We start from the raw sequence: 19,401 nt of genomic DNA on the forward strand, positions 1-19,401 counted from the left end.
CCACCACGGTCATGGGCCGGGAATAGAGGTGCTCCATCTGCCCGTATTCTCCATCCTTCACAGATGCCTCTAAGGGCCTCGCAGCTCTAACACTGGGGCCTCTGGCCTGCCGCTCTGTAGGAGGAAGGGGATGCTATTTCCCTATTTGTGAACTGGAGAACCAAAGCGTTCCTCTGTGTTCCTGTGGCATTTTGTACATGTTATTATGAGCTGGTGCCTGTCACATGCTGGACTGGGAATTTTGAGGGCTGGCATCTGATTTATCTCTGGGCTCCTGGAATCCAGTACAGACCTCAGTACAGAGTGGGCACCAGTGAATGTTTGATGAATGGATGGATACATGAATGAATATATGGAAAAATGGATGAAAGAACAAATGAATGAAAGAATGCATTCCAGCCTCGCAGAGTATTGGTGGACCTTAACCCCATGTTGCTAAGGATCATGGGAACAGGGACGGGAAATGAAATGTGCTAGATAAGATGTCCAGAGTGTTCGGGGCAGTGAGCAGGAAGAACAAGGACACGAGGCCGGAATGTGGAGGGAGTGTGTGTGGGTCTGCACCCTCTCTGGGAGATAAGCAGGCCTCGGCTCCAAAAGACGGACACCGAGAGGGCGGGCTGCCTCCATCAGAGGGCACTGGGGGTGGGACAGAAACACTGGTGACTCGGGTTTTGTTCAGCAAAATAATATTGCCCTTGTTGCTTTCTCTGACAATGTATGTAATACATTCTCCTGGTAAAAACATTTATTTATTTTTTTTTTTTTTTAAAGATTTTATTTATTTATTTGACAGAGATAGAGATAGCCAGCGAGAGAGGGAACACAAGCAGGGGGAGTGGGAGAGGAAGAAGCAGGCTCATAGCGGAGGAGCCTGATGTGGGGCTCGATCCCAGAACGCCGGGATCACGCCCTGAGCCGAAGGCAGGCGCTTAACCGCTGTGCCACCCAGGCGCCCCTGGTAAAAACATTTATGTAGATAAAGTGAACAGAAAAAATAAAAAATCACTGCAAATCTCACCACCGCAAGAAAACCACTGGCAAGATTTAGGTGAACCTTTTTCAGACATAGATGCGTCCAAATACATATGCACATGCATATATTAATTAAATATGAATACAAAGCTGTGAAAATGAGATTCTACTTTCCATGCTGTGCCATAACCTAATTTTGTCACTCAACAGCATGTTAAAACACATTCATCTGTGTCACCATTTTCAAGGTGAAAAAATTTCAGCTCAGAGATGTGAGGCCATTTGCTCACATGTCCACCCTCTGGGTTCTCTCTCTCCCCCCTCCATCCCTCCCTCCCTCCCTCCCTCCCTCCCTCCCTCCCTCCCACCCTTCCTTCCTTCCTTCCTCCCTCCTTCCCTCCCTCCCTCCCTCCCTCCCTCCCTCCCTCCCTCCCTCCCTCCTTCCTTCCTTCCTTCCTTCCTTCCTTCCTTCCTTCCTTCCTTCCTTCCTTCCTTCCTTTTTATTTGCCTCTGTACCGCAAAGCAGTCTGAGTGGAACGGGAATTACTGCCGTGCTGATACGCATGAGTCAGTCTCTTTTCTCCTAAGGGCCCAAAGCCTTCATTGGAAGTGCGACAGCGCATCCCCACGACTGGGGAGCCGGCAGATGTGATGCGAGCAGGAGCTCGCTGTGGGCTTTGCCATGGGGCTTGCGTGTCCCTGCCACGGCTTGGAAGAGGACATGTCCCGGCCGGCCTGACATCCCAGGCTGAGGACGAGACGTGGGGACGGGGTTGCCACTGCCAACTCCACGGACGGGTGAGGGCAAAATAAACACCTAGTGTTCTGCAGCCCTGAGATGTCGAGGTCACTAGTTCGGTGGCCATCGTCGTTGACGGGTAGACCCGGGGTGCTCTGCTAAGTCACTGACGCTCTCTGGGTCTCCGTTTCCTCATCTGAAGATAGTAATGACCTACCAGGAGGGCTGTTGTAGGAGTCACATGGGTTCCGAGCTGCACAGTGCTAGTGAGCGCCCAATAATTACTAGCTGTTAATTAAAGTATGACCTTACAGTGATGTTTTTCAAATCACACAACCCACTAAAGGGCCATGAAATCAACTTCGTGCGTCACCACTAGCAGTGTCTTTGGCTAGACTAGAATAGAAAATCATCACAATACTTGGCAATGACAAAGGGTAAATATTGTTTTGCAGGACTGTTGTTTCAGAGTGTTTATGTAAAACAAATTTCTTTCTGTGGGTCACAGCGAAAAGGACTGAAAAGCTGCTGCCCGAGTGAGGTCAGGCTTCCCTTCTCTGGCAGCTGGCTCTTGCTGGTGAGGCAGGGGGGAGGTGCAGGGGTACGGGGGGGGGCATTGCTACACTCCCTGCGCCCCCCCCCCCCGCCCCCTGCCCCAACGGCTGGGCCAGCCCTCTTGTCCCCGAGCAGCCAGCAGAGCGAGCACCAGATGCGGATGAGAGAAACCGGGAGGCCGCCCCAGGCTGGTCTCCCTAACTGGCTTTTTCTCAGAGACTTGAGGGGGTTCCCCAGGCAGGTTAGTTCTCCAACTGCCCTCTCCCCCATCGTCCCCCAGCACTTAGGTAGAGTCCAGAAGGGGCAGGACTGAGAGTCAGACGTGGGCACAGAGCCCAGCTCTGCTCTTCGCTAACACAGGAAACTAACCAGGGGAACATTCCCCGCTAGATAACCCGAGGCCATGTGGCTCTTACCTCGAAGGGGTGGGGGATATTGGATGAGACAAGTATTACTATCATTTTTCAACAAATATTTAGTGAGCCCCTCCGAGTTGGGGGACTTGGGTCCATCTGGCAAACTGAGCACAGCCGCTTACTGTCATTACTGTTGCGTGGTTTCCTGCAGTCTTGAGTTTTCACTTCATTCATTCATTCGCTGATTCGTCGAACATTGATTGAGCGCAGAACGCTGGGGCCATCAAGGTGACCTGGGTGTGGCCCTGCCTCTGTTCAGAGGCTGGCTCTTTGTGGACTGACCTACCTCATCGTAAAGGGTTAGCGCTCAGAGTCTTAACTGGATAGCCTGAGTCTGAATCCCAGCTCCTCTCCTTACCAGCAGTGTAATGTCAGGCAAGTTCCTACCCCCGTCTGAGTCTCCTCCATAAAGTGGGGCCATCGGTAATACTCACGAGGTAGCCCAGAGGACTGAGTAAGCGGTCACGTAGACTGGCCCCCAGGAAGCGCATAGCGAGGGTCTGGTGGCTCTGACTACTGCTCTCAAAGTTCAAGTGTGTGACCGGGAAGACACCCAGGAGCCTCTCCTAGCCACTTCATCTCAAGTGCCAGTTGCCTGAAGTGCTGTGTTGAGAAGGATTCAGAGACCAAATCTGGGGCTCAGTGTAGAAACCCTCGACCAGCTAGAAATGTGGGCATAGGCAGGAGCGGGGAAAATGGGGGTGCAAGGCTCACGTACTCACTGCTCCTGATCCAGCCTGACTTCTGATCTTCCAGATAGGGAACCAAGCCCTGGAGAGGGGAAGGGACGTATCCTGGGCCCGAGCTGGCATTTGGGCCAGGACCTCTGACTCAGTCCAGGCTCCTGCTGACTTTCCTTCTGCCCCCGCGGCGGGGAGGGGGGCACCAAAGCAGCCAGCCAGCCTTTTCCGGGGAGCTTCCATTGCCTCTCCCTCCACACCGCTCTGCCGGGGTCCAGGAGCTTGCAGGAGGCCTAATTGGGCTTGGGAACATTTGAGGCGAAACACAGGCCTGTGGAGAGCGTTCGCTTGAATGGCGCTTTTTGCAATGATGAATGTGCTTGTTTGGATTTGAATGAGGCCGAATCAGCAGATACGGTACTGCGCTGGAAACCGAAGGGGTGGGGACTCTCCTTTTTTCCCTTGAAAAAGCATGATTTTTTTTTATATTGCAATTAAACAGCCCTTTGGGCTGATTTTGCTTCTCTGCTGCTGACATTGAAAAATGCCAAACAAAGATAGCAGCTCTGCTCTCCTTGAGATGTGACTCCAGGGATGGGGAGGCAGCCGTCGCCGTTTCTCAGGAAAATGGGGTGCAGGATGCTGACACCATCCTGAGAACCATGGCTTCCAGCCTGTATAGAAATGGCTTCTGGGCATCAAGGGGTCCAAGCCCTACTATCCCCAGGAAGGATCACTAGCCCATGCTCCAAGTTACCCACTCTACCCCAAAATCCAGGAACGACCCTATTTGCTAAGGAGCCCAGAGTCTGTGCGCCTAGCTCCCCACCTGGGGGCGTCAGGTGCTGAGGGTGTACGTAGCAGGCCGTCCTCGTTAGGAGTCCTCTCAGTCCTGCAGGGGCCATTGACCTCGGAGGGTTAGCCAGTAGGCGAAACACCTTCCACATGTGGGGGAATCTCAAGCCGGTCACGATGCAGGGCCCTGCCTCTCACTTTGGAAACCCAGGCAGAACAGATGGCCTCCTCTCCTCTCCCTGAAAGGTGGGACATGGGCTTAGCTCCGAACTCTGCTGGGACCTTGGCTCCTGAAGGAGGGACACAGGGCAGGAAGACCATCCGAGAGAGCAGCAAGAAAGCCAACCGTGGTTACGAAGAGTGCGGGCTCCAGAACCAGCCGGCCAGATGGAGTCCTGGCTCTGCCATGTACTGGCTGATGTTGGGCGACCGGCTTCACCTCGCCGCGCTTCGGTTTCCTCAGCTATAAAGTGAGTGACAAGGGTCAAGCATTTGGACCCGGTGAGGGCTCAGCGAGGTTAACTGTTGTCATAGAGTATCCTTCCAGCAAACCCCTTTCCTGCTCAAGTCGCTCAAGTCCGTTTTTGTTGTCCTTCACCAGGGACCCTGAAGGTTACACGTCATAATTAAACCACAGAGTGGTTTAGTGGAAGCCTCGGAATCAATTTGTGTGGTCAGGCCGGCCTTGGATTAAGAGTGTAATATCCGTTATCTGTCTGATCCTCCACATCCCCTCTCCCCCCAGGAGAGACAGAGCGCCTTCTGTTTTCTGCTCAGTAAGTATGTGCAGATCCACACAGGAGACGAGGGACATGAAGGCTCTCAGTAAATAAAAGCGTGGCCACCGGTGGGCCATCTTTCAGCAGGGTACGACAGGATCCACAGCAGCCCTCCGTTCAAGCCCCACCCCCTTTACCTTTCTTTGGACAAAGTATCCCTCACCCCCTGGGCTTGGTTTCCTCCTCAGTAAAGTTGGAAGAATGATACCCAGAGAACTCCAAAAGCTTGTACACCATACTGGGAGTGTCAGTTAGTGGGACAATTGACAGACTTTACTACAGAATTTTCTAGTTCTTTTCACACTCAGGGCAGGAGAAGGGTTCTGGGGTTTGGGGACAGCATGTGGGCATGGGGTCAGGAGAGACCTGCGCTGGACAGAGGACCTACTCAGGCCACTCGCTGTCAGGATTCCTCGGGGCTCAGTACTTCTCAGGCTATCCCAGTCACCTAAGCTCCCCTGGACTTCTTGTGGGGGAGAAGGGTGGATGAGAATTGGGGCGTGTTGGGAGGCTTCTATTAGCTAAACAAATCATAGTGATTCAAAGAAATGTTTTTGGAGTTAGACTGTCCAGGAATACCACCAACTCGCTGTGTGACCTGGAGCAAGTTAATTCACTCCTCTGAGCTGTAATTTCCCAATCTGTGCCTCACAGTGTTTTTGTGAGGATTAAACACTGAGCACAGAGTCTTAATAAATGGTAGTAATTAAGTGTTACCTCGCTACTGAGTTTATCTTATCAGCCCCTTCATAACGTGCTCCCTTTATCTTCTCCCCCAGGTCTCCACCAGCACCAGAGGAAACAAAGGTGGGGCGGGAGTGCAGCTAATAACAGGTCTTAGTCTGCTCTGGGCTCCTGGAGAGGCGTTCTTAGGGTTCGCCAGCCTCTGGAGCAAACCACAGCCCAGCTCCGGTGCCCAAGAAGTTGCCTGGTACAGAGACAGTGAGAGCTTCAGTTATTGTTATTTTGGGCACAGGGCCTCATTCATAAAGTGGATGAGTTTAATTACAGGAAAATTGTGAATAATGTGATCCTTTCATTCCTGTAACTGTGACTTCCAGACACCTGCTCCATTCAGGAAAAAAAATAGGTTTAAATTGAAAAACGTTTCTTCTGCAGCCCTTAATCACCACCTCATTGAAGTTCGTGGCACAGAATGTGTTCTGTTAGGAAGTGCGTTAGAGTGATGGGCAAAGTCTGAGGAGGGAAGGCAGAGCCCCTGCTGTGGGAAGGGTCATACCTCTTTCTACTTGGTGGGGCGGGGGGCGGGGGGTGCTGGGGATTATCCAGGCTTAGGGACAGGATCAATGAAACGTGGCCATGCCCTTGACAGGAGGTTTTGCATCCCTCACAATGACATCTGTGGAAAGTTTATGATCCCATGAAAATGCTTACGTTAAAATGCTGAGTAAGAAAAACAGAGGATCTGGACTGCCTAAAAACAGTTCTCACATAAAAGGAGGAACTTTGCGTCCATCCAAGACGGAATAGCAGGAAGCAGATTTACCCTCCACCTGAAACACTAGACAAATGCGGGACAGAATATATGAACAAGGACTTCAGACATTGAGCGACAGGCAGCACAGGACATTGGATCCCTGAGCGAGGAACTGCCTGGAGGAATGAGCCTTCATTACCTCAGCTTCCTGCCTGGAGAGCATGTCAGGCTGCAGTACAATTAGGGGAATCCAGGTGGACCCTGGTCCCCCTGAGTTGAGGAGACAAAGCCTAGAGAGCCGTGACACCAGGGTCCATGGGCACCAGAGAAGACGTGCCCGGAAAGAAAGCTCTGGAGATCTGCTTGGCTCATGCCTTCAGCTAAGAACCGACCAGGGCATGTGGGGTAGAGACAATCCAAGGCTAGGGCGAGAGCTACCCACAAGGAGCAGGGGGCACAATGTCCCTCATGTACGGTAGGGAACCGTTCGTGTTCCCCACCAGCCATGGCTGCAAAATTCTTAACAATCCAACAATATAAAAAAAGGTTAACATCATGACTAAATGGAGTCAATCCCAGGAATGTAAGGAGAGCTTAACAAATTAACAGACTAAAAAAGCAAAACATATGATCATCTTAATACAAGAAAAATGTTTTGACAAAATCTAGTCTCCACTCATGCTCTCAGCAAACTAAGGACAGACGGGAATTTTCTCAACCTGATATGAAAGGCATCCACAAAAAACCTTCAGCTGTTATCATACGTGATGCTAAAAGTCTGAGTGATTTCTAAGAAAGCTGAATAACTTCTAAGATCAGGAACAAGGCAAGGATGTCCTCTCTATCACTTTTGTTTAGTATTATCCTGGAGATGCTAGCCAGTATGATAAGGAAAGAAAAAGAAATAAAATACAGATTGGAAAGGAAGAAGTGAAACTTCTTTATTCACAGGTGACATGATCTTTTATGTAGAAAATCTTACACCTCCTACAAAAAAAAGCTACTAGAAATAACAAGAAAGTTTAACAAGTTTGCGGGATACAAGGCCAATGTATCGGAATTGACTGTATTTCTACATATTAGAAAGAAACACATGGAAATAGATATTTTAAAAGTAATATCGTACTATAATTTCAAATATATGAAATACTTAAGGACAAATTTGTCAAAAGATATTCAAGATCCAAACACCGAAACAATACTGAGAGAAATTAAGACCTAAATAAATGGAGAAACAGACTGTGTTCATGGATCAGAAGACTCTGTATTGTGAAGAAGTCAGTTCTCCCCAGGGCACCTGGGTGGTATGGTCAGTTAAACATCAGACTCTTGGTTTCAGCTTGGGTCCTGATCTCCAGGTCATGGGATGGAGCCATGCATTCACCTCTGTGCTCAGCAGGGAGTCTGCTTAGGACTCTCTCTGCTCCTCCCCCACCCCCTCTCTCTCTTCCTCTCTCTCATAAATAAATAAATAAATCTTAAAAAAGAAAAGAAGTTAGTTCTCCCCAAAACGATGTACAGATTCAATGCAATTCCGATAAAAATCCATCAAGCTTTTTTGCAAGTATGTGGAAATTGACAAGCTGATTCCAAAATGTATATATAAATGCAAAGGATCTGGGATATCCGAAACACTTCTGAAAGAGAAGAACAAACTTAAAGGGTCTGTACTACCTGGTTTCGAGACTTACTGTAAGCTGCGGTAACGAAGACAGTGTGGTATTGGCGTAAAAATAGACAAATCAATAAAAGAAAATAGAGTCCAGAAAAAGGCCGTGCATAGATGGCCAACTGATGTTCAACAAAACGAAAAAGGTGAATGGATGCTCTTTTCTACAAATGGTGCTGGAACAATTATGTGACCAAAATGACAAAAAAAAAAAAAAAAAAAAAGAACTTTGGCTCTTATCTCATGCCATATACAAAAATCAACCCGAAAGGATCATAGACCTAAATATAAGAGCAAAAACTATAAAACTTCTAGGAGAAAACATAGGAGAAAATCTTCATGATCTTGGTTTTTGCCAAGATTTCTTAAACTAAAAATTACAAAAGAAAAAAAATCAATAAATTGGACTTCATCAAAATCATAAAGGCTTGTTCTTTGAAAGAATCTCTTAAGAAAATGAAAAAGCAAGCCACAGACTGGGAGAAAATATTTGCAAACATTATCCGACAGAGTGATGATCAAGGCCTAACTTTGTGAACATACTAAAAATCACTAATTGTACATTTTAAAAGGATGAACTTTATGGTATGTGAATTATATCTCAATAAAGCAGTGAACAAAAACAACATATATCCAACAAAGGGCTCGTATCTAGAATATATAAAGAGCTCTTGCCACTCAATAAGATGATAAAAACTCAATTTTAAAAGTTGAGCAGAAGATTTGAAGAGACACTGCACCAAAGAAGATACAGGAAGGGCAGAAGAATACCTGCAAATGTGCTCCAGATCGTCACTCAATAGACACATGCAAATTAAAGCCAAAGGTGACACCACAACCACCTCGAGGGCTCCAATTTCAGTTGTCATGCCGGCTCCCAGGCAGTGCCATCAGTCTGGCTCACCAGCTCCCAGCGGTCTGGAGCAGACTGCCCCACCACCTGTTCTCCACCTACAGCTTCCATCCCAGCACCCCAAATACCCACTGTGTTCGGGAGCTCCCTTCACTGCATTTGGGCTGGACAGTGCCTGGAGCCTGGGCAACTTTGGTGGATGACAGCGGCAGCCCTGAGGTCCAGGGACGAGTGTGGGCAAGGCTGGCTCCTAGCTGCCACCTGTTGTATCATCCGGGGAGTTTGGGGGTAGAGAAGGGTAAAGAAGGAAGGTGAACCAGCCGGATTCAAAGGTCTGAAGTCAGACAGGGATGGAGGAAGAGCAAAGTGGGCGGAAGAATTTAACATTAGCATCAAAGGAACGTGATGAGTAATTGAATGGTGGTGGTGGGTTGGAGGACAAAGACAAGAGTGAAGATGAGCCAGGGGCCAGGGTCATGCTTTCACCAAGGCAGAGAGTATGAGGAGGAGAAGGGGGTACATGGGGGCGCCTGGGTGGCACAGCGGTTAAGCGTCTGCCTTCGGCTCAGGGCGTGATCCCGGCGTTATGGGATCGAGCCCCACGTCAGGCTCCTCCACTATGAGCCTGCTTCTTCCTCTCCCACTCCCCCTGCTTGTGTTCCCTCTCTCTCTGGCTGTCTCTATCTCTGTCAAATAAATAAATAAAATCTTAAAAAAAAAAAGGGGGGGGGGTACATGGAAAGACACCAGCTACCACCTTGCAAATGTGTGGTTTGGGTGCCCGTGGGCAGCCAGGGACCTGCCCCGTGGGCTGCTGGCTGTCTGGGTCTGAGTAGGCACCATGGTGTTCAGAAGAGGGAAGTGTCTGGAGAGGGAGAAGTTGCCGGGGAGTGTGCAGAGGAGAACGGAGGAGCCGGGCCAGGTACTGGGAGGCCCTACGTTAAGGGAAGACCAAGTTCTTGCAAAGGAAACTGAGAGCAAGTGGCCTGTTTCCCTGCCAGCTCCTTCCTGGCTGTGACTCGAGATGGCATAAGGGAGAGAGGGGAGCGGGGGAGGACTCTGGCCCCGAAATTGGAGGAGACAGGCCCTCTCGGAGGTGCCAGACAAAGTGCCCATCCCAAGGAACAAGCCAACCTGGTGTCCTAATGTCCCAATCTGATTTTTTTTCCCTTTGGTAAGAAGCTGGACCAAATTCATATCTGTAGTCCACCAGCCCTGCTGCTTTTTCCTTTGTCATTCACTCGTTCACCCAGCACGTAGTCACGGAGCTCCCATCACACATCAGGCGTGGGTCAGTGCTGAGGATACGCTGTCCTCCTATCCCCTGTCCACGGCAACATCTCCACCCTCGAGGCTTCCAGACGCTCCTCTCTGCTGACCTACCACGGTACCTCCTCAGACCCCCACGGCCAGCAGCCCATCTGGCTGCCGAGGGGCACCTGAGCCACACGTTTGCGAAGTGGAAGCTGGTGGCTTTCCGTGGACCCCCTCCTCCTCCTCCTCCTCCTCCTCTCTGTCTTGTGAATGATGTCAAAGTTTCAGAAACAGCCAACGTAAAACCGAAGAATCACTCAAGTAGTAATTAGTAAAGAATTATTGTGCACACATCAAAAAAGACAGTTCACAAACTGGGAGCATTCAAACCAAAACATGGAATGAGGCTCAGGGGTACGTCGCTATAAAACAGCTTATCTTAGCGAGAAAGCCATGACTGTTTATTCTGCACAGCGACTGGTTATAATATAAGAATTTTCTTAAATGATAGGAAATTGGTCAGTGGTTACTTCATATCATCCTTGGAAAAGAAGTTTTGCTTTTGATTTTCAGAGGCATAAGCAAGAAATGACCCAGGTCAAGTCAGCTTTGCAAAATAGACTAAATGAAGCTTTGCTTGTATGACTAAACTGGTTTTGTCCCCTCAGGAAATTTTCAAGGCCGGACTCCTTTTGGTTTTGATTGTAACAATAGCATGACGCTGGCCCCCAGGCTCATCCTCACTCCTCTCTCTCCCTCTCCCAACAAATCCGTCCATTCAGGGAGTCCCATTGATGATGTCTGTTAAGTTCTTCTCGAATCTGTCCACTTCTGTCTCTCCCTGGTTCCTGTCCAAGTTCAGGCCCTCTTATCTGATTGGTTCCCTCTCATTCCCCACCTTCCTTTGGCCTTAAATTTCTCTAACGTGAGAGATTTTTACTTGCAAGTGGCATAAACCTAAGTCAGATTGGCTTAAACAAAAAATTGAATTTATTGGCTTTCATAACGTAAAAAGTTAATGGTAACTTCAGGCATGGCTGGATCCAGGAGATCAAATGATGTCAATAGGACCTGGTCTCTCTGCTCCACCCCCCCAACTACCATAACATGGGTTGGCCTCACTTCCTCCACATCAAGGCCAGCAGAAAGAGAGATTTCTTTCTTCCCTACAGATTTCACCAAAGTCTAAGGGTGGAGTTTCCCTGACTGTGACTGGGTTGCATGCCATTCCTAAATTATCACAGGGGCACAGGTATGTACAGTGTTCGGACTGGGCGTGTCACAGGCTCACTCCTGAGGTTGGGCATGGGGATGGCAGCATCTAAACCACGAGGACTGCAAGTAAGAGAAGGAAGATTCCAAAAATCAGTGTGTCTGTCCGGGTGGGTAGGATGGACATGAAACTGGTGTCAGGAGAAATTGTCACCTCTACTTTAGACAGGAAAGCACTAGCAGAGGACAGGAAGCTGTGAGAAAGTTTGCTGAGCAAAAGCAGGATGAATTACCGTCCTTTACACAACACGTTTTCTATTTCCATCCAATTATCATGCCGCACAAGTGCCACCACGTGTGTCCTTATGCAGGTGTGGGATTAACTTCGTTGTACGTAGTCTTAACCACAGCACCGAACTCTGCTTGCTTGAGGCTTCTCCACCAGCACGCTGCGCCTCCTGAGCGAGGCTGCCCACTGTCACCCTACGGTAACTCAAGACCTTCCCAGCCCCACAGTAGCCTCTGCCACCCAGGGCGGTTCTGGGCCACCCTTGGAACTGACTTCAGGGTGAACCTGACCCAAACCCTTGGCCTCGGGTCAGAGCCAAACCTGCCCAGTGTGGGTGTTGTGGGAGTACAGTCCCAAGATTCTGACGCCCCAGATCTCTGAGAGTGAGGGGGCCTAATGAGGGAACAGGTTGAGTGGGCTTCAAGAAACGGCTCTGGTGAATCAGAGTAGGGACCCCTGGGAAACTTGTCGAATCAGCAACCCCAGCTCAGCCTTCACCCTACAATTATCTCTCCGCCTTCCTTGATGAATGGGACTGACCAGTAATCTTGGAAAAGCTTCTCCTGGTGAGGAGGGCTTGCTCCAAAGGGCTGGGCCTGGTGAAGAGTGTCAGGTGCAGAACGTGACTTACTGAACATGATTTACTGAAGACATCCGGCCATGGGGGCTTCAGGAAGAGGAAGAGCAGGGGCACTCATTTTGAGCATGTGAAGGAGAGGTTTACTGGGTAATCCTCGTGGGCCCGTCAGAAGAAGTCGTCAGTCCTGGGGCGCCCCCTGCTGGTCATAGCCCCAAATGGCATCTAGGTGAACTCAGGCCTCTGCTGTGCGGACTGAGTTTCAAAGGGTGGGTGCAGACCTGCTCCGTGTGTCAGGCCTGGGGCCTTCCAGGCTGGTCCGGCAGTCCTCCAGGGCACGGGCAGGTGGCACCCCACAGGAGAGGGCTCAGGCTTTGCAGCCTCTGACAACACCCAACCACTGAACACAGATATGTGTGCATGACATTTTCTCCTCTCCCTCTTTCACAGACAGTGTGAAGAGGAATGTACCAGGCTCCCGTGCGGACCACCACAAAATGACTGGGAGTCTGGGAAAGTCTCTTCGTTGTGTGCCCACCCGCGAGATGGGGTTCGAACACTTGCTGGCTTCCCAGGGCTGTCTGAGGGGGGTCATCATAGCTGTACATAGTCCACAACGTGCCCCTGTGTATGTTCCTTGAGACGGTGCGCACACAAGTGTCCTGTAAGAACCGTTTGTGTCTTCAGTGTGTAGCTGTGGCTCACTGAAATCTCCTGCCACGGGGGTTTTCCTACGTGACAACCTCATGATGTGCTTTCCAGGGGCCTCGCCATCACCCCAGGAGAATTCAAAGTCCAGGGGCTCGGAGTCTTCAGACCCAAGAGGGCCCTTACCAGCTGCCTTTTTTTGGTCATTCTCCAGCAAGAACCAGTGGCAGCCCCTCCCAAACTCCCCCCCAACCCCAAGCTGCCTCATGCTTGTCCTGGTTCACGATGTTCCCCTGGCTGCTTACCAGCTAAGTCCCCCCTAGCCCAAATGTCGCTTCTGCCAGGAAGCCTTCCTTTCTGACCTCTCATCAAGATGGGCCGCTCCTTGAGGTTCTGAAGTCCAGGGTTTCCCTCCGTCTTGCCTTGCCTTAACCGTCTGTGGCTGGCTCCGCCAGCCCAACCGCAGTGTGAGCGCCTGAAGGGAAGGGTCCTCTCTCCCCCACCTGCACAGGGCTTGGCACCTAGCAGGGGCCCAGTGGGGGCTGAGGGTGAAGGAAGCAGGCAGACCTCGGGAAGCCAGCCAGGACAGCATCTGCCAGAGAGCCTGCTGGGCAGAGGCCAGGGACCTGCCATTCCTCTTATCTGTGGGAGCTGGGGCGCAAGGTGTCCCTCCTGGTGGAGCTGTGTCCGGATTCACTCATTCACACGTAAGCGTGAGTGCCGGTGGGTCCTGGGCCCCGTGAGGATTTCCCACAGGGCTGCTCCTCCCCAGAAAGATACTGAAGGAACGCCTCCCACATGACTGTGCAGGCAGGGACAGGCACCCAGCCACGCCAGTGGCTGCCGCCGTCCTCCCTCCCTCCCTCTTTCCCTTCCGTCCTTCCTTTTTCAGTCATCTTTAATCAGTTGTATTGAGGGACAATTCACATATAATAAAATTTACCTATTTAACACAGTTTGAGAAATTTCGATAAACAAACATAAAGCCTTTCCATTGTCCCCAGAAGTTCTCTGGGGACCGTTTGCCATTGAGGTCTCCCCAGCCCCAGCTCTGGTTCCTCTACACTTTTTATCACTATTGCTTTACCTTTTCTAGAACATGATAGAAATGGAATCATACAGTATATGTCCTGAGATTGGCTTCCTTCACTGAGTTTATTCTTCTTGAAATTCCCTCCTTTTGATTGCTGAGTCGTATTTCATAGGAAGGATGTGCCATAGTTAGCTCAGTCCCTGGCTGAGGGACCATCCCCTCCCTCAAGACAGAACAATCAGAGGTCCTAAAGAACTGTGTAGATGATGTGGTTCCAGGATAAAAGGGGTGGTAGGGACCCCCTCCAGAGGGGACAGTCGGGACAGGCCCCTCCCAAAGGCTTCTCTACCAGGGTCATTGTCTCCATTCCCAGCAGGGCTGTGGAAATGATTTGTTCCTGGCTGCGTTCCCAGATCTGATCAAAAGCCTTCCCCAACCAGTCTTGTGAGCAGTGCATTCATTCAATTTTCTCTGGGTGGATGTTCTTTTTTTTTTCAACAGGCAGGTCTTTATTCAATGGGCAGGTATTAAAGGTCTTTAAAAGGCTTCATCCACTCTCCTGGATTATGCCTACCTCTCCTGAGCCCAACAGAGAAATCGGGGTGTCAGGAGGACCCCTGCTTGTCCAAATGGGAGGCAGCTGCAAGGGTGTCTTTCTTCACCCTGCGTGGGCGGCCGTGGCGAGGAAGCCCCTTCGCGGAGCCCCAGCTCGGGCCGCGGTACCCTCAGCAGGGGCCCCTCGGGTCTCAGTAAGTGGGGTCTCACAGTTCTTAGACAGTTGTGGCCAAATTGCAGCTCGTACTCGCCAGGGGGCCCTAGCCAAGTTGTACCGCTTGTACCAAACCTTGTACACTTGACCGCATTAATAGATTTCTTACATGTGGAATCTTCTTTGATCTTTTTTGGCTATGCTTTGATGTTTGGCATATGTATATCTTCTGGGAAATGATCTTCACCATCTAGAGAGAACATACCTATTGCCCCAAAAAGTTTCCTCTTGCCCCTTTGAAATCACTTCCTCCTGAGCCCTCCCCAGGACCCCTTTCTCCAGGCAGCCGCGGGTCTGCTTTCTGTCACTCTAAGTTAATTTGCACTTTCTGGAGTTTTATATAGTACCCTTGTTTTGTCTGGCTGTTTCACTCAGAATCATGAATCTGAGATTCATCCACGGTGTGCTGTACGTCAGTGGTTCATTTCTTGGAATCTTCTTTGAATTCCCGTGATAAGCCCTACTTGGTCATGGCCTATTTGGAATATTCTGCTAGATTGGTTTGCTAATAGTGCCCTCAGGACTTACGCATCCTTATTCCTTGGCGAGGGCAATCAACCAAGATTTGGATCCAGAATAGACCAACCAGATAGACAGGGGCAGCCTAGAAAAAAAATCTGGTTTAGAAGCTTCAGGGCACTAACCAGGAAAATTTAGAAAAAGCTGGGATTGCATGATCTTGCATCTATGTGCAAGCCCCACACTTGGCCCACGGTGGGCTCCTATTAACAAGGGACCGGGAATTGTCTCCTCCACTGGGCACAGAGTGGACTCTTCGCCGTTTGGGGCTTCTTTAGAAGAAGGAAACAACCAGTCTTTTTTTTTTTTTTTAAACTTTATTATAAATTCCAGAGAGAATGCGGAAGGGTGAAAAGCCAAACAATTATTATAAAACACTTGAAAAAGGCAGCCCCAATCCATGATAGGTTGGAGAGGAAAGCCTTCGTGTGCTCACTGGAACAAAGCCGAGACTCAGGATTTTTATAACAACTGAGAAACATTCTTCCTGGTCGTCATGTCTGAGAAAAAGATGGCGTCTTCTGGGCAGGTATCTAAGCAAAGTGGGACACCAAGGGGAGAGTGGGGACAGAGTAGAGACAGGGCAGAACAAGAGGTGGGGAGGAGGAAGGAAAAAGAAAAGAGATAGAGAGAGAGGAGGAGAGAAAGGGGGTCAGGAAAAGAGAAAGACGTTTGTCATTTTAAAAGGTATTAAATAAAGGAGGTCAGTCAGGGCTCTTTGCAAACCTTTCAGCAAAATAATGATACCTGAGCACTGAGGCCAGGAGGGCAGGGGCATAAGGAGAAGAGGTCTGTTATGGGTTGGATTTTGTCCCCCCAAAAAGATATATTCAAGGTCTAACTCCCAACACCTGTGAATGTGACCTAATATGGAAATAGAGTCTCGCAGGTAGAATCGAGTTAAGGGGGTCACACTAGATCGGGTGCACCTTCTAAGGAGAGGGGAAGTTTAGACACAGACACACCGGGGGAGGAGAGTGCCAGGTGAAGTGGAGGCAGAGACAGGCAAACCAAAGAATGCCAAGCATTGGCCAGAAAACACCAGAGCTGGACAAGTAAAGAAAGAACCTGTCTAGAGCCTTTGGAGAGAAAATATGGCTCTGCCGACGCCTTGATTTCAAACTCCCAGCCTTCAGAACTGTGAGAAAATCGACTTTGGCTATGTTAAGGCACTCAATCTTTGATAATTCGTTATGGCGGCCCTAGGAAACCAACACAGGGTCCCTATGAAAATAAAGCCCCCAGAGCTTCCTGTCACGGGCTGAATTGTGTCCACTCCAAGCTGCCATGTGGATGTCTTAACCCCCAGCACCTCAGAATGTGACTGTATTCAGAGAGATCTTTCAAGAAGTGATTAAATTGAAATGAAGTGATCACAGTGAGGCCTCATCTACCTTATAAGAGGGTATTGGGACACAGGTGGCCGGAAGACCATGTGAAGACCGGAGGAGAAACTGACCATCTACAAGCCAAGGAGAGGAGCCTTCGAAGAAATGAACCCTGCCGACACCCGGATCTTGGACTTCTAGCCTCTAGAATTTGGAGAAAATAAAGTTCTGTTGTTTAGGCCACCCAGCCCGGGATACCTCGTGATGGGAGTTGGAGCAAACGAATACAGGCCCCACCAAAGCCCAGCATTCACCAGCCCACTGGGCGGAAGGGGGCTGAGCTTCTCCTGTCTGCTGCCTGGGGCTGGCCTCACGGACTGCGATGAGCCGGCTCGGGGCGGGGGGCGGAATCAGCACCCGCTGCTGTGGGCTCCGCCTGGCACCTGCCCGGCCCTGCGGGGAGCACAGAATCCTCACATAGCCCCCGGCAAGCAGCCCAAGGCGCACATCTGAACGGCTCGCTCCCCCAGGTCACTCTTGGGCCGGCTTCCCTGCGGGCCTTGGTGGGAGCTCTTCCTCCCATGACGTGGAGCTTCCCACACGTGGCTTTGGACACCTTTCCCGCCAACCCCCCACCAGCCGCCAGCACGAAGTGAAGGACAAGATAAGAATGGTGACAAATTGGAGTTGCCGCACCTGGGGGAATGGTTCTTAGGTTTCAGTTTTGTCCCTAAGCTTTCATCGTTCAGAGCTGCCTGCTGTTGAGTGGACTCAAATTCCCGAGGAGAATGTCAGAGCAGAAGGATCCAGCCTCCTTATGTATTTCTGTTTTTGTTTTGAACAGATGAGGAAACCAAGGCCCAGAGAGGGGAAGGGACTTGCCCTAGGTCACACAGCTATTTGAGGGCCAACCAAATCCAGAACACCAGGCTCCCGAAGCCAGCCAAGCCCGCAGCCCCCTCAATACAAGCAGCCCAAGAATTCTCAGATAATACAATTAGGTAACTGGGTTTTTTCTGCCTCACACTCATAGTAAGATTTGGGGTGGGCTGCAGAGTTTTGTGTTTTGTTCTTCCCCCAATTTTAAAAGCACTCGGCATCTTACTTATTACAGCAAAATCCAGTTCATGTCACTGTTAATAAAACTGTGATTTAACAAAGAGCTTTTATTACAAAAATAAATTCCAGTAATAACTGCTCACCCAGACACTTTGCAATTAAAAATAAAACTGTGCAGTAAAGAGGAATGCAATTCACAATAAACCAAGTTGTTCCCTCTCCCTGCCCTCTGCCCGCCTGGGTTCCACAACAGTGCTTCTCAATTTCAAACCATTTGCTGGCATTAGGCTGTTTAGTACTGCTCTGCTCTCCAAATAATGAAACAATTTCATATTTTTAGCTTGGGACTGATTCCCGAACAGATAGTCACAGTTCCTCTCAGTCAATAACCAGCTCTAAAGGAACCAGGAGCCGGCGACTCCAGCCCTCACCGGCCTGGCAGAGGCAGTAGCCCCACTGCCTTACGTGGTTGCTTGAGTGTGTCCCTTCGCTTAAAGCAATCCCGAATTTTGATCTCATCACTATCTAAGATGAAAGCTCAGAGTGCAAGAACCCCAGTGTAATAGTCCGCTTGGGCCACCATAATAAAATACAACAGACTGGGGGCTTAAACAACAGATCATTGTCCTCTCGAGGTCCCGGAGACTGAAGGCCAAGAGTAGGGGCCAACGGGGTTGCATTCTGGTGAGCACACCCTTCCTGGCTTGTAGAGGACCCCTTCTCACTCTGTCCTCGCGTGACACACAGAAAGGAAGCAAGCCCTTTGCCGTTGCTTCTCATAAGGGCGCTGATCCCATCATGGGGCCCCAACCTCATGGCCTCATCGAAACCTAGTTACATCCCAAAGGCCCCATCTCCAAATTCTATCACATGAGGGTGAGAGCTCCCACATATGAAGGGAGGGGCACAGTTCAGTCCACAGCACCCACCTACTAAGCGGACTGACTGTTTGAACAGTGCTTATGAGCAAATTTGCACTGGGCTTCGTATTAGTGGGAATAGTTTTTCCTCTCGCATGTCTCCTATGCAAAACCTTTTTTGCCTCCAAGCAATTTCCCCTTTGGTCTGATGGCAAGGACAATTGAAAAGGAACGGCCTGTGTTTGAATCCCAGTAGTTAAAAGCAAATGGAAGGGTTAATTGCTGTTCACAGCTCTGGAACTGCTCGGTTTAGCTGCAGAGGCTCTGAACTGCCGGTAGTAGGAGACCCCAGGGATCTCCGATAATTTCCCCTTGATTATTGTTGTATTAATTCTTCACTCCTCCAACCTTTCTGCAGTTGATGGGTGAAACAGCTCTTAAAGAAGAGGACAAATTAGGCAAATGCTTTTGATCATAAGTGCAGATAATACACACCCCACAGACTCTCTTTTGTGGGGTTTTTCTATACGTATTGACACAGCTAATCTTTGCTGCTACAGCGTGTATATAAATATTGTCCAAGATGACTGGCATATGATACTGTTATGAGTCTTTTAAGAAAATCTCCAACTGAATCCAATATTTCCCATGTGGCACCTGATACACAGTGGGTGTGGGATATTTATAGAACAGTAATAATGATATTTGAAAACACTGTAACGTCTAAAGCCTCTATTTCTCTGCAAATTTCATCCAGAAGACTGCATTTCGCAGACATCAGCCCCTGCCAGCCATTCACGGTGATTGCTGGGACGCTGAGCATTGTTGAGATGCACAAAGTGACTGTTTTGAGTATTATTGCCTCTGAACCCTTCAGAAGGAAAGTCACCTTCTCACGTGGACGGAAATGTTTGCAGGCAGGGACTTGCAGACTGACTTGGCCTTCCAATGCTG

This window comes from Ursus americanus, chromosome 12 (genome assembly GCF_024610735.1).
Source record: "Ursus americanus isolate L20-20 chromosome 12, mUrsAme1.1.p, whole genome shotgun sequence".
In the NCBI taxonomy this organism is placed as follows: Eukaryota; Metazoa; Chordata; class Mammalia; order Carnivora; family Ursidae; genus Ursus; species Ursus americanus.